Source organism: Nannobrachium achirus (genome assembly GCF_963921795.1).
Source record: "Nannobrachium achirus genome assembly, chromosome: 3".
Lineage (NCBI taxonomy): Eukaryota > Metazoa > Chordata > Actinopteri > Myctophiformes > Myctophidae > Nannobrachium > Nannobrachium achirus.
This window is the reverse complement of record NC_137812.1, coordinates 15,946,234-15,961,869: the sequence shown is the minus strand read 5'-3', so window position 1 is coordinate 15,961,869 and position 15,636 is coordinate 15,946,234. Positions and strand designations below refer to the sequence as shown.

At 42.6% G+C, this 15,636-nt stretch overlaps 1 protein-coding gene across 2 annotated transcripts in view; it reads left to right on the top strand.

The window, feature by feature from the left end:
* mad1l1 (mitotic arrest deficient 1 like 1) overlaps nt 1-15,636 on the top strand; it is a 187,982-nt gene that overhangs the window by 116,468 nt on the left and 55,878 nt on the right. The gene's annotated exons all lie outside the window — the stretch shown is intronic.

Sequence of the window (15,636 nt, the reverse complement as noted above, 5' to 3'; positions counted from 1 at the left end):
GTACCCTGTATATAGATAGATACTTGTGAGGACTATCACTTGAGGATGACATTTCTTATGCTTTTCTTGGGCAGCTTGTAAGCCTAGACTGTAAGCCTAGAGCCGAGAAATTGCAGATGTTATGTGCTCGCAACGCATTGCATGCTTGTAGATTGTCTATTTATTTGTATTTGTTTGGTCGGGGGAGTGACACCAACTATGTATGAATCATGTTTTACTCTAATTACAATCCCTAAACCTGTAATCTCTACTATTTCTAATCCTAACCTGAATCTATTTCTAATTGTAAAAATATGTTTGCTTGTGTAAAATGGACCTCCCAACGATGTCTATTCCTCATATTACTATAGTATACTATACTTATGGGGACATTTGGCCCTCACAATACTAGTACACACACACACACACACACACACACACACACACACACACACACACACACACACACGTGCGCGGCTCCCTCAATATATATTGTATCTCCATGGGAATTCTCCTGTATAAATAAAGGTCAAATAAAACACACGTACACACGCCTCCATACATGCCTGCCTGCTTACATATGCATTCCCATACGCCTGTTCAAATGGTAAAATAAATGCTAAATGGTGCATTTATACAACGCCCTTTATCCAAAGTGCTTTACAATGTGCATCACATTCACTCTCTCTCTCTCTCTCTCTCTCTCTCTCTCTCTCTCACACACATGCACGCACGTACGTACACACACACACACACACACACACACACACACACACACACACACACACACACACACACGCGCATTGATATGCTGATGGGATAGGAAACCAACCCGCTTCATAGGGAGCAGTCAGGGACTTCAGTCAGACTTGCTCAAGGACACGTTGACACTAACACAAGCCATGGGGGAGCTGGGGAATCGAACCGGGAGCCTTCCAGGCGTGCCAGATTCACTTCTCTGTAACACCGTGCATGTGAATGCTCTTCAGGAAGTCACACACACACAAACAGACTAGAGCTGTCAGAATGAAATTCGTTTTTCGACTACAATTCGAATATTAAAGAAATGGAGTAGAGTCGAATACTTAAATTACTATTTGAATGTACAAAAAAAAAATCCCATTGCGAAAATAAATGCTTCCATCAAGAGTCACAAATGATCAACAATTAATTATTAGTGCATGGCATGCGCTGCAGTGCACACAGAAAGTTATGCCATAGCCAAATCCCTCCATGCATGCACTTTGTCGGTGTGTGTGACACCCGGCACCGTTGTTAAAACGCTGTCCGTGTCAGATAAAGCTAAAGAAGCTAGCCACGCCTCTGCCGATCTGCAAGCCCACAACCCGTCGATGATGCAATGTGGTGAGGGCTTGTAGCTTAGCTTTATTTTTCCCAGCCTGTTATAGCGTCTGAATATGCGCACATATTATGTGTTTATTATTGTACAGTTATACATTATTTAATATAATTATATATTATATAAAATATTTGACTATTTTCGAAAATGTATAAAAATAAATGAATGAAATTTGAATGGGATTTTAGAGGGAAACTGACAGCTCTAACACACACACACACACACACACACACACACAGATGCTGGGTTTACGTGGACCATATGCAGGGGCGTCACACCAAATGATGGGCCCTGGGTACAAGGATTCACTGCGCCCCCCCCCCCCCCCCTCATGAATGTTAACTATTGAAAATGGCTGCGAGCTTGTATATCTGCTATTTTTTGAAAAATCGTGAAAATATTTGCAAGAAACCTATGTTTCCATGTCAGTGGCGCTCAAACTTTTTCATGTCAAGGATCCCCAGGATGATATGTATTTGGCCACGGACCCCCATCACAAAATATTTTGTTCCAGGGACCCCCTGGAACAAAATTCCAGGGGGTCCCCCCCCCCCAGAAGCAACATTTGAGTTACAAATGTTCGCTTAAAAAGTACATATATTCAAAGATTTTCACACATTTTCACGACTTTTCAAAAATAGCAGATCTACAAGCTCGCAGTGCGGCACTCGGTGCCGCGCTGTGAGCTTGTAGATCTGCTATTTTTCAATAGCTGAATTTACTAGGGCCCCTCCACCTTGGGCCCTAGTAACCACTTTCCTCCCCCTTGTGACGCCCCTGACCATATGGACACCTCCCTGGTCCTCAACCACGCTACGTTACCTTATGGCAGGCAGCCATATTAACTCAATGCAGCCGTAGCTCTCATATCTCACTATTTCCTGCTTCCACTGTGGTTCTGTGGAGTATTATGTTAATGCGTCTAATTGGCTATCTGTCTACATTTGGATTAACAATTTAGGCATTGAGACACCATCTTAACCGAAGCCACTTAAAAGTGCAACATCAGAGTGAATGGAACTCTTGTCAGGGTAAATGCTCACGTATACTCCTCTCTACTTCTCCCGCGAGTTGACGGTAGCCCTTTGACATTACTTAGTTGCTAAGCCGGATGTTACATTGGCGCATTTTGCCTTGGAGCCATGTCTGTGAATTTGAAAAGGGCTTGAGCGTTCATTTGTGAAGAAAATAAACTCCGCAATTTAAGCTTGACGATTTTCAGGACGGCTGCTATGACGTAATTGTTGTAGCAGTCAAAACACACTAGACAGCGTAGATAGCGTATACAGGTGTCTATCTCCTGCATGCACGCCAGGGCTCTGCCGCGTGGAAGTGGTTTACCACAACGCAGAACAAACGCAACGACGACCTTGGCGATATTTTTTGCGTGGGTCACTGCGTCTGGCGGAGGATCACCACCACCGCGGCCGCTCCGACATCACTGGAGCTTCACAGAGTGAAGAAACGTGACCTCCAGGGTCGTTTACACACAACCCTATAGTACAATCCACATAATAGGAACTGATGTGGGATCCATATTAGCACGGCCACCCGGGGAGGTGGAGAGAGTTTGAACGCTGACAGGCTGCACAACAACGTTGTAGGGTAAAAAGACAGCCTAATTGAACCTGTGGTAATGAGGGCGTGAGTGTGTTGGCTTTTTGGCGAATGGGAATGAAGGGAGATGAGGTTGAACCTGGAGAAACCATCTGACTGACGTGGGCACGTGGAACCACTAACATAGTAGTGAATGATAATTCACCTGAATTATCGCTGTGCTTGATTCCCTGAAAAAACAAAACTATAACCTACTGCGTCAGTGATCATAATATATTGGAAGCCTGTGAAGTAGGGATGGGATGATATATGCACATTTTATATCACGATAATTGTGACAAAAGAAATTGTGATTTACGATATTATCACGATAATCAAAATCCATTATCCTGGGGCTGAACATTTGCCAAAAAATAGCAGATCTACAAGCTCACAACGCGTCACGTTGTGACGCGTTGTGAGCTTGTAGATCGGCTATTTTTTGGCAAAGACATTTGATAGAGAGTGAAAAAAATACTATCAAGTACGTATATTATAAATACCTTTTACCAAATAAAGAGGGTTTAAGTGGTACCGGATATGCAGCTCTGCAAATAAAAGGTGAATTGATCCCAGTGCATGACGGAGGACGATATCACGATAAATTAAATCTCCACAATACGATTATCGTGAGTGTTTTTTATCACGATAATATCGTGTATCGTCCCATCCCTACTGTGAAGCACACATTCTCAAGCTTGATGGATCGGGCAACGTTCCCCAGCAGTCGAGCTTACATGTTTTGTCCCGATCCAGCTCCAACGTTCCATTAAGTAAAATGTGACTTTGATATTACAGTTGCTGTCAGTGCTAGAGCAGAGGCTGGCTCTAGCAAACTAATTAACACTTAACACCTTTTCACAGCTAATCACTTTGCTATTATGGCAATTTAATGATTAAACTATTTCAAAGTGTTAATTTGCTGAAAGTGGGTAGGTCTGAGACACTTTCTTTATGTAAGGAGTAAGCTAGGACAAATTGTGGTGTTTTCAGTCTGTGGTGTTTTTCATCTGTTGCTGTTGATTTACAGCTCATTTACAAAATTGAAATTGAGGTTGCAGAGTTGACATCAAAGAGAATTGGTAATAGCAAACACCCCTAATTAAAGGTTGACACTTAATCTATTACATTTAGAAAAAACATAAGTATAAAAGCTTTATAAAAACACTAGTACAGATGCAAAATACACATTTCTTATCTTATCTTATCTCCATATTCTAACTATTTGTGTTTTTATTTGTAAATAAAACCTAGTTGATCATACTAGTGTACGATATAAAATAGTGAAAAACAGTCGATCTGCTCTTTTCACTACTTTTGTGCAACACTTTTGTATGATGAAGTAGGGCTTTAATTTACGAAAAAAACATACCGATGTTAATCTTGGAGCCCGACAGCATGACGATTTGATGTTTCCGAAAACGAGGGTAATGATTTAGAAGGCTTTTTTTTTTTTTTTTAATCGGCCTCAGTCCTAAATATAATACGTTTGACTTGTTTGAATCCTGGAAAGTAACAGTTTTGGAGACACGATGTTTCCAACCCGACAGAGATGATATCTGTTGTACTTGTGGGACGATATGAAAATGTCATGTCACGATTATTGTGACCAAAGAAATTGAGATTTACGATTATTATTGCGAACAACATCCATTATCCTGGGGCGGAACGTTTGCGTTGCGACACGTTGTGAGCTTGTAGATTGACAATTTTTTTTGGCTAATAGATTTGGTAGATTTGGAGAGTGAAGAATTACCGTGACGATTATCGTGAGTGTTTTTATCACAATATATACAGTATATATTTATATTTTATTTGTATTTATTTGTAGATTAATGGACTACTAAAGTGTTACTCAAAAGCATCAAAAGTAGCAGTTCTACAAGCCTCATTTTGAGCTTAATATGTTTGCCCATTTTTTAGCTGAACGTTTGCTTATTACGACATGCCCAGAATATCGACGGCAGAGAGAGAGCCTGCAACGAGCTGAGAGCGAGTGGAGTCAGCCATCAAAGGGCCACATCGGAGCCACAGGCTTTGTTCAGGACATTAAGCACATGGTGGAAACAGCATGTTCTACACGGATAAGCTGCCTGGCTGGAGCAGAGCTGGGCTGGGCTGTGGGACACCTGACGGGAGGGGACGCTGTCTGTCTGACTCGTTCTGTCACACCAAAAAGGGGCAAAAAAAGGTATCTGGGTTGTGAAACCGGACCGCTGGCGACATGCTGCTGCTGCTGGCACAGCTTTCCTCACAGCCCCTTTAAGCCATTTAGGCCTAGAATTATGACTTTAACTATTGAAAAATAGCAGATATACAAGCTCACAGCGCGGCACCGAGTGCCACGCTGCGAGCTTGTAGATCTGCTATTTTTTTTGGTTGAAAAAAATCACGATTTGTTTTTGCAAGTCTTTGAATATATCTATTTAAATGCGAACATTTGTAACTCAAATATTTGCTTCTGGGTGGTCCCTGGAACAGCATATTTTGAGATGGGGGTCCGTTGCCAAATGGCTGTAATTTCGGGGGTCCTTGACATAAAAAAGTTTGAGAACAGCTGACTTAGAGGAAGGATTTAGAAGTCGGGTCAAAGATCGGGTCAGAGATATTCAAAGACTTGCACACATGTTCACGATTTTTCAAAAAAATTGCAAATCTACAAGCTCACAGCGTGGCACTCGAATGCCACGCTGTGAGCTTGTATATCAGCTATTTTTCAATAGTTAAAGCATAAAATAACAGTTAAAGTGGTTAAAATCTATCGCAAATAGGGGCGTGTTCCAGGTATTTGAAGGTTAAGGTCTTTTAATGTGTCACCTCCCCTCTTCAGGAGCCCGGCTAGGAATAACATGTCACTCTCTGCTGTAGCGCCTCTTGTTCAGGAGGTCCATTGAAGTCCACTGTGGTTATGGCTTCCTCTGCTTCCAGTCAGCCCTCCAGGCAGGCTTTCCGTCCAGCTCAGCAATACTGTATGCTGTACAGCTGTAACAGTCAGTGATGGGACAGGGAGACAGAGAGATGTCTTCATGGCGCGATGGCAACCAAACACAGTTTGTGTGAGTCCTCTCCACTGTCCTGGACACTGAGGTTCAGAAGACCCACAGTACAGTACATCTTGTCTTGTAATAGCTTATACAGAAGTCCTGAAAGTGCAAACTAAGCCAAACCTACTGTTCTGTGCAGGAAGGGTGACGTGTTATGGCTTTCCAAGAGGAGAGCTATATAGCCTTATAGCGAACATCTTATTTTGTTGCTGTTGGGCAACTGTCTCTTTTTTTTTTTTACCATTTAGGCCTGATAGTATTGAATGCTTTAACTATAGAGAAATAGCAGATCTACAAGCTCACAGCGCGACACCGAGCTTGTGAGCCGCACTGCGAGCTTGTAGATCTGCTAATTTTTAAAAAGTCGTGAAAATGTGTGCAAATCTTTGACTTTGACTGTATTTTTAAAGCGAACATTTGTAACTCAAATTTTGCTTCTGGGGGGGTCCCTGGAACTAAATATTTTGTGATGGGAGTCCGTGGCCAAATAAATATCAGTTTGGGGGTCCTTCACATGAAAAGTCCTGACATGGTAGTCTCTCAAGAACAGACTAGCTGAGCTCCAGTTGAGGGAAAAGAACCTTTTCTTTGACGATGGCTGGCCAGATTGCTGACATAGAAACATAGATTTTTCAAAAAGCCTTAGAAGGATTCAAAAGACACTTATAGAATCGGGTCAAAATTCTAATTTCCACGATTTTTCAAAAATAGCAGATCTACAAGCTCGCAGTGCGGCACTCAGTGCCGCGTTGTGAGCTTGTATATCTGCTATTTTTCAATAGTTAAAGCATAAAATAATGATAGACAATTACTTGATCATACTAACTACAGTAAAATTAAGTGTGTGAGAGAGGCAGAGGGGGAGAGAGAGAGGGAGTGGGAGGAGCCATCTGGCCTATTTCATGTAGCAATTTATGTTAACACTTAGTCTTTTACGGTTGTATTCATGAATTATATATGCATTTAACAAAAAAGCTAAGGGAAAAAAACAGCATATATGCTGAAACTAGAAAGATGAAGGAATAAAGTCAGACAAGTACTATACTGTGGTTGCCCTCACTTTATATTGTTCTAGTTGATTTCTAGCTGATTCCCAAATAGTAGGGGTGTGTATCCATCCCTTACAAGGCGATTCGATACGTATCCGATACATGGGCAACGATTCGATTCAGAGACGATACATCTTACATACAGAACGATTCGATACGATTCGATACGGTGCAATTTCGATACGATTTCGATACGATTTCGATTTTGTGAAATTTTATGCGATTCGATTGGATTCGATGCGATTCGATACGATTCGATGCGATACGGTGTGATCTGATACATACGTTTAATGAAACATTAATTTTCCATTCAATTAAGAAGCTATAATCTATAAAGTAGCATTGCTGACCTTCAAATAATGAATATCTCATAAAAGACCATGGAATAACAGAAAATTGTAAAGAAAGATGGATGACAAATCATAAATAGACACAGACATGTAGATACAAAAAATAATTAATGTAAACTACAAAGCCTACTGACATGGTTTGAAAATCTGTCTCACACACCCATTTCTAAGAACTTCACTTTAGCAGTTACAGTTGGTCAGGTGGAGAAATATAAAACAAACACACAAAAGGCCTGGCCCTTCAGGCTTCAGTACAGTGCAATAATTGTACTTTGCAAAGCTGCTATAATAACACTGAAAAAATACATCCTCGCCAATGCCACAGATCAGATCAATCCTCAGCAATGCCACAGATCAGATCACCAAATAAAACTAGTAAAAGAGCCTGCTGTTATTCAGTCAATAAGATCATTTCAAAGAGATCCACTTTACAACAGCAGTATAAAGTAGGCTAAGTGCAACATTTGAAGTCTGGCACACATCATGTCTACTTGTTATCTTATGGCTCTACTGCAGTAGTTCTAAAAAAAATCAATGTCAAGGACCCCCAGTTTGACATGGATCAGGCTGTCTTAAGTTTAAATGGAACCAAATGGACCCATTAGGGTCCATTTGGTTCCATTTGTACACTCCCCTGAGTTACACATACCCAAGGGTTCATTAGGGTCCATTTGGTTCCATTTGTACACTCCCCTGAGTTACACATACCCAAGGGTCCATTTGGTTCCTATCATTTCGCCGAGGACCCCCTAGAACTCCCTCAAGGACCCTTGGGGGTCCCCGGACCCCACTTTGAAAACCAATACTCTATAGTAGCCCTTTGCCATAAAAGCTGATGCTGTGATTATTACCTTTGCTGTCGACAAGCGCGGGGACTTCTGATGGTTCTAGTAGAACCGGGTTCTACTGGGAAAAGTGTTATAATCCAATCCATTACTGTCGCATTCTTATAAAATCCAAACTTGCGTTTCTCCACTGGAATAATGAATCCATAGTGATGGAACTCAACTACCACGTTGTTGGTTTGTTTACAAGTCGCTGTGTGTCGCACATGCGAGCGTCATACACGCTGCATCGGAAGTAGCAGATCTATAAGTTTACAACCCATCCACATGCAACACCCTGTGGGCTTGTAGATCTGCGGCTTCCCGCAGGACAGTGACTGCAGTACGCAGAAACCCAGCTCTATTTGGAGGACAGAGCAGCAGGCAGCTTTTTCTTTTTTTTCTTTCCGTTGCACTGCAGCACTGACTGTGTTAGCAGAGCGCTCACTTTTGAAGTAATGATTTGTAACAGTAAACGATGAGTAAGTAAGTTCAGAATTTCACAGCAGGTTAATTATTTAATGCTAAAATCCGATTAATCCGATTAATTACTTTAGGACCGATACATCGACCGATACGGCCGCGATTTGGACCGATCCTGGTAAACGCGCATCGATGCGGCCGTATCGCTAGTGTTGAAACCGATAATCGATTCATATCGGTTTTTTCCGGCACCCTTACCAAATAGCCTTGTTTGGGAATCAGAGAGCACTGATATTATCATGCCCATACTGTATATCAGGGGTCTTCAACGTTTTCAGGCCAAGGACCCCTTAGCTGAGAGAGAGATGAAGCAGGGACCCCCACAACATTTTCATAGATTCCATATAGTTGCATCGTTTGACGGCACAATCATCAGTGTATTTTGGATTCATGTCAGTTTGTGTTTTCAGATATTTAACCACTTGAACCATCAATACTTATAAAACTTGACCTTTCACTCTGTACTTAGTGTGCTCTTTTTCCCCTCTACACCAAAGTTATTTGCTGAAAATAGCAGATCTACAAGCACACAGCGCCTCGCAGCTGTAGATCTGCTATTTCTGGCTAAAGTTCTCAGAATATGGACGCTACAGGGTTAGTGGTTAATATAAAAAAGGAGGAAAAAAAGTTTCTACCACACAAAGATTTGGAGGACCCCCTGTAGTAACTCTGAGGACCCCTTAGGGGTCCCGGACCCCCTGTTGAAGACCCCTGCTGTATATTGAAATGCTCATATACGGGCATATAGGTTGGATTGGTGTCTCTGGACAACTGGATATCTGTATCTGTATTTTTATCCTTTCCCCGTTTTGAGCCCATATATGGTTGCTGACTGATTTGTCGTTTGAGCAAGTCGTTCCCATAGATGGCAGTACTTGCATTCACAACACGACATGTGCATGTTTTATGTGAGTGCCATCTGTGAATGACAACTAGTGCTTCATCGCATGCCCGTACAGAGTAATATATTCAAGCTAAAGACACCATTAAAGAGCCATTACATTCCCATTATGAACTGGAAGGTCATAAAAGGAAAACACCATTCACACTGCTGCTCCAGTTGGACATTGAAATGAAATCATCAAACATGATTAACTGTCCAAATGTTAGAAAACGGAGAGGTTCCGTTGATGTATTGGCTCATTTCATCAGCCCTGCTAACCACGCTACCTTCATTACATGTTCAGAGCTGTATTGACCACTGTTTTAGATTCACTATAGCAGTGGTTCTCAAACTGTTTTCGTTCAGTGCAACCCACTGTTTTAGACCTTTTTTCATCCATGCAACCCCTGAATTACATTGTTAATTTATGTAACCTTACATTTATTAAGATACAGTATGTCGTGAGGAATATTTGAGAGAATAGACTCATACAGTATGTTTCCATTAGAGCAGTTGAAAATAACAAATCACTTGAACCCCAGCGTCCCTATTCTGGGGGAAACGATGGCCTTTATAGCCTACTTTAAGGCATGAAGAAAGGAAGACACCACATGCTTTAGCATAACTAGCCCTTACCCGTTCAAAGATATGAGCTCCAAAATGTTGTGCAGTGTGTGGGTTATGGGATGTGCACTGTGCATACAGTATATGAGGGATGGAAAGTAACTTTAACTGGTGCTTGCATGATAATATGTAGGAGCATCAATGTAAGAAATACCCGTTTCGTTTAATGGCTAAAAATTCGCAAAATTATAGTATAGATAATGTCTCTGTGGAGTGGAAACTTCAAATGTCCCAAACTGCTTTGCACTGTGTTTGGAGCTTGCAGATCTGCCACTTTTTAGCAACGATATGTATCATCAGCTCAAAAAAATTTAGTTTTCTCCAACTGGAGAAATATATAAGTTACAGTCAGTTTGGGTAACTCAGTGAGATTGAGGTAGCGCTCGTTTCGTTGTTCACCACATACCCCTAACACCACCTGGATCAATTCACCTTGGTAGTCTCTTATCAGCGCACCTGTGTAATTCTGCGTATTCACCATGAGATGGCAACAACAGCCATTCACTTGTGTAGTCGCTGATGTCACTCGTTTGCGACCACTCTTTCTTTGTTCATCTACTAGCCTAGCTCAGCTGGGTTTAGCCATTAGCTTACTATGCCTAATTCTAGCCCTAACCCTAACCTTAACCTCTGTAAAACTATGCCTAACCCTAACCCTAACCTCCGTGGGGTGAGGCGCTATCATTCCTGCCGACGCTACGTTGTTGTTGTCGTTGTTGTTGTTGTCGTTGTTGTGGATCAAATCGACCGCTTGTTCCGCCCCGTGCCGCACGACAAGCGCTCTTGTTCTCAATTTCACTGAAACTCAAAAAAACTGTGACATATATATATATTTTTTTTTCTGCCTTGTTGCTGCAGCTGTACTTAACTCCGCTACTAAACATGACAGAATTACCCCTCAGGGATCAATAATATTATTACTCTCATCTGCACTGAACTTTAAAAAATGTCGGCATGTCAGTGTTTTTTTTTTCATGCCGTGGCGGGGTGCAGAGTGCAGACATAGGCAGAGAGACTGGCACTGAGATCACTGTCACACAAACAGCTCAGGTGTTTATCTTAGTGATGAGCGTGGCTTCATAAATACCTAATCACTGTCGCTAATCACACCTCTTATGCCCAGGGGTGAGAGCTAAAAATACACACACACACACACACACACACACGCACACGCACACACGCACACAGTGGTGTCAATACGCGCAAAATATGCACCCGCCTGTCTCGTTTCCATTCCAAACGTCACATCTACAGTAAATCTCACCGCGGTGTTTGCATATTTTTGCATATGTTTATACAAAAATCAGCGGCTTCTGTGCTTCATACTAGATCTGACATATTTGAAGGGTGTGTGTGTGTGTGTGTGTGTGTGTGTGTGTGTGTGTGTGTGGGGGGGGGGGGGGGGGTGATCATGGCTTTCATCTCTGCTGTTTTCTATAGGAAATCAAATTTCCCAAAGCAAGTTCACAGTCACATAATAATCACACACTTGTGCTGACACATTAAAAATAAAATAGCCATCTGGTGATACAGTATATGTACACACACACACACACACACACACACACACACACACACACACACACACACACACACACACACACACACACACACACACACACACACTGCTCCAAAGTTTAGTGTTATTTAGAAATATCTTCTTCAACAGTGTTCAGTTGATATAGCATTCAATTGATCATAAATTCATTTTCATTAAATGTGTTCAATTGGATTGACTATTGACTATTTGATTAGTTTGGACCATTGTCAGCGACCTTGTATTACAATGGCAAATTGGTTTCGCTAATCCAATCTTTTCTTTTTGTAAAAAATGCTAATTGTTCCTTAAACCCCTTGTGCAATTATGTTGCTCAGCTGAAAAACTGTTGTGCTGATTAAAAGAAAACACAATTGGCCTTCCATCAGCTAGTCAAGTATCTAGAGCATCACAATTACTGTCCTTGATTAAAAACTCAAAATGGCAAAAGAGATGCTTTTCTTCTGAAAATGTGTCAGTCTAATATTCAGCCAAGGATATTTCTGTGTGAGATTAACTGCCAAGGAAGGGAAAGCTCTCTTACAATGGCGTGCATGTACAGTAGTCCCTTCACAGAACTCATCAAACTGGCTCTAACCGCAACAGAAAGAGCAGTGGGAGGCCTCGGTGCACATCTGAATGAGATGACAAGTACATCAGAGTCTCTGGTTTGAGGAACAGATGCCTCACAATCCCTCAGCTTGGCAGCTTCATTAAATGCTACCGACAAAAACACCAGTCCCTCCTAAACATCAAACCGTGAAGGGAGGGGAATGGCTGGCCTTCTAGACAAGTGTAGCAAAGTAAAAAGACATAATCTGAAACTGGCCAATGAAATGGGGAAAGCAAATAAGATTGGATCACAAAGAACATTTGTGAGACAGAAGGAATTAAAAGAGAAGATGCTGGAGGATTGCTTGATGCCATCTGTCAGGTGGCATGGAGGAGGAGATGTGATGGTCTGTCTGCCAGGGGTGCTTTGGTGCTAGCCTGATTTCAGACTCAGCTGAAGCAGTCCACTCTGAGAGTGGGCGGGTCTATGGGCTGGAACCAGGCTGCTTTGCTGCTGGTAAAGTGGGAGGTTTGTGAGGCTAAAAGCCATCTTAACTCATTGACTGCGGCATTACGAGATTGACGAGATATAAAAGTTTGTCCAGGCTGCCACTGATGAGATTGAGGAGTTGCTCATTTTTTTTTTTTTATTATTATTTTTACTCTGGATGGTGCTGTTTGCTACTTTATGGGTCACCAATTACTGCTGGGGAAACCAACAGGTCCTTGCCCCCCGCCCCCTTGCCACATGTTGTTAGCTTTTAGATTTGCCATTTTCCCCAGAATGTGTGCCTATCGTGACATGCACAGAATAGCTACTGTAGGGTTTATGTGATTACATTATTATTCTTTTTCAGGTTATGCTTATAATAATATGTGCACGTATGTATATTCCCTCGTATAACAGCATATCTAAAGTTCCACTGACGTTCGCTGATGAACTGAAGTGAACTGGAACTGAACTGTCACCTCAAGCCATCTGGCGTCTGAAGGAACTAAAACACTGGGTGTCATATCAGCCTCAAGGCACCTGATAGGGCACTGCTCAGCTACAGTATGTAGAATGTTCCCAGCACCCAAGTCCTGAGGAACCAAGTATATATGCCCAGTATATATATACAATTCTAGGGCGGGCGTATCACCTTTGCTCTACAGTGATTTGTTGTAGGGGAGGGCACAGACATAGAAAGGTAGACGCCTCTTCCGGCTGGGGGGTGCTGGTCCAAGACTCCTGGCAAGCCTCCCAATAACTCTACGCAAGCCTATCCAGAATTCTGAGGCGGGGCTCTTGGGAATTCTGAAGGACGCTTCCTTGTGCGTCACAGAATGGGAAGCTCGGTAGTCCAATCAGATGCAGGACTGGCAGGACTCCCTCTTTCCCATTGGAGGGGGCAGAGTGCCTTCCGCAGTTCCACAGTTATGTACTTCCGCCAGAGGTGTTTGACCAGTCGCGCTAATGAACTGCAGCGGCGGAGGAGGTATCTAGCTTTTTATATCTGTGGGGGAGGGTGTATCACCTTTTTTGAGTGGTGGTCACACCGTCTCCATAGCGTGGCCTTGTGTGTATCCTCCGTGTATCTGTGTATGTATGTGTGTCTGTATGTAGCCTGCAATACCGTTGAGTGACCAGAGAGGTGCTGTTGAGCAGCCTTGCAATGTACATGCACACACCCGCGCGCACACACACACACACACACACACACACACACACACACACACACACACACACACACACACACACACACACACACACACACACACACACACACACACACAGCCTTGAAATGAATTGACACCACCGCTCGGTTCCCACTGGTGTGACTTTTTCTGTTACATTCCACTGTGTTTGTATCGTTCCAAAGTGTGTTTTCTTAGTTATTTGTAACCGCCCTCGGATTGTTTATTTTTGAAAGCACCAGACTCACTAAACATTTTCAGATGGGGGGTCCACGACCAAATACATATCAATTTGGGGGTCCTCGACTTGAAAAAGTTTGAGAACCACCGATTTATCCCACACTTTATCCTATTTCACGACTCAATTATTTTTTTCACAGCCAGCGTCGGTCGACTTCACTCCTTCTCTTCCAATGTGGTGACTCAGACCATGGCTTTTAAGAAAAATTGGGCTGTTGAAGAAGAAGACTCAGGCTGGGCTGGGGCTGTAATTACAGAGATGAGCTTGAGTTTCTTCTTCCAGCAAAGACTGAATAAACAATAATGACTCTGGCAGTCATAATTAAGACTTATTGTGTCACTCTGACCCCCCCGCTGAGACCCGCGGCGGGAGGGTCACGCTGACTGACGAGATGGTGATGAGAGAGACAAAGACAGACTGTGTGCGTGTGTGTGTGTGTGTGTGTGTGTGTGTGTGTGTGTGTGTGTGTGTGTGTGTGTGTGTGTGTGTGTGTGTGCAGGGGCGTTGCACCAAATTCTGGGCCCTGGGTACAAGGATTTACTGCGGGCCCCCCATGAATGTTCTTCAATGGGGGAGGGGGTTTGACCAATTTAGACTGGGAACGCATTATTTTGTGCTTTAACTATTGAAAAATAGCAGATTTTTTTCTAAGTAAAAAAAAAAAAAAAAAAAATTCTATCAGTGGTGCTCAAACTTTTTCATGTGAAGGATCCCCAAAAGGATATGTATTTGGCCACAGACCCCCATCTCAAAATGTTTTGTTCCAGGGACCCCCCAGAAGCTAAATATGAGTTACAAATTTTCGCTTAAAAAAATACATAAAGATGTGCACACATTTTCACAATTGAGTGCCGTGCTGCGAGCTTGTAGATCTGCTATTTTTCAATAGCTAAAGTATAAAATAATTAAGGCCCCTCCACCTTGGGCCCTAGTAACTCAGTCCCCCCCCTCTTGTGACGCCCCTGCGTGAGTGTGTGTGTGTGTGTGTGTGTGTGTGTGAGACAGTGTGAGTGAGAGAGAACCAGTCATGCGCGTCTTTTTGTCTTGGCCCTTCTTGACATTCTGCCGTGCTAAACCCTTTTCTCTCTTACCTAACATGAAGGTCACCTGGCTGACTGAGAGACTGTTGAAAAGGGATAAGAGACACTTTGAGCCAGTTAATCAGTGAGCGAGCGAGATGCAGCCTGGGAGGGGGAGAGAGAGAGAGCGAGAGCGAAAGATGGAGATGGAGAAAAGAGATGTGTAAGGGGAGGGAGAGAGAGAATGAGACGGAAATAAAGGGTGTGTGTGTGTGTGTTGGGGATGGGACGATATGAAAATGCCATATCACGATTATTGTGACAAAATAAATCGCGATTTACAATATTGCGATAATCAAAATCCGTTATCCTGTGTTCGGGAACATTTTCAAAAAAATAGCAAATCTACAAGCGCTCA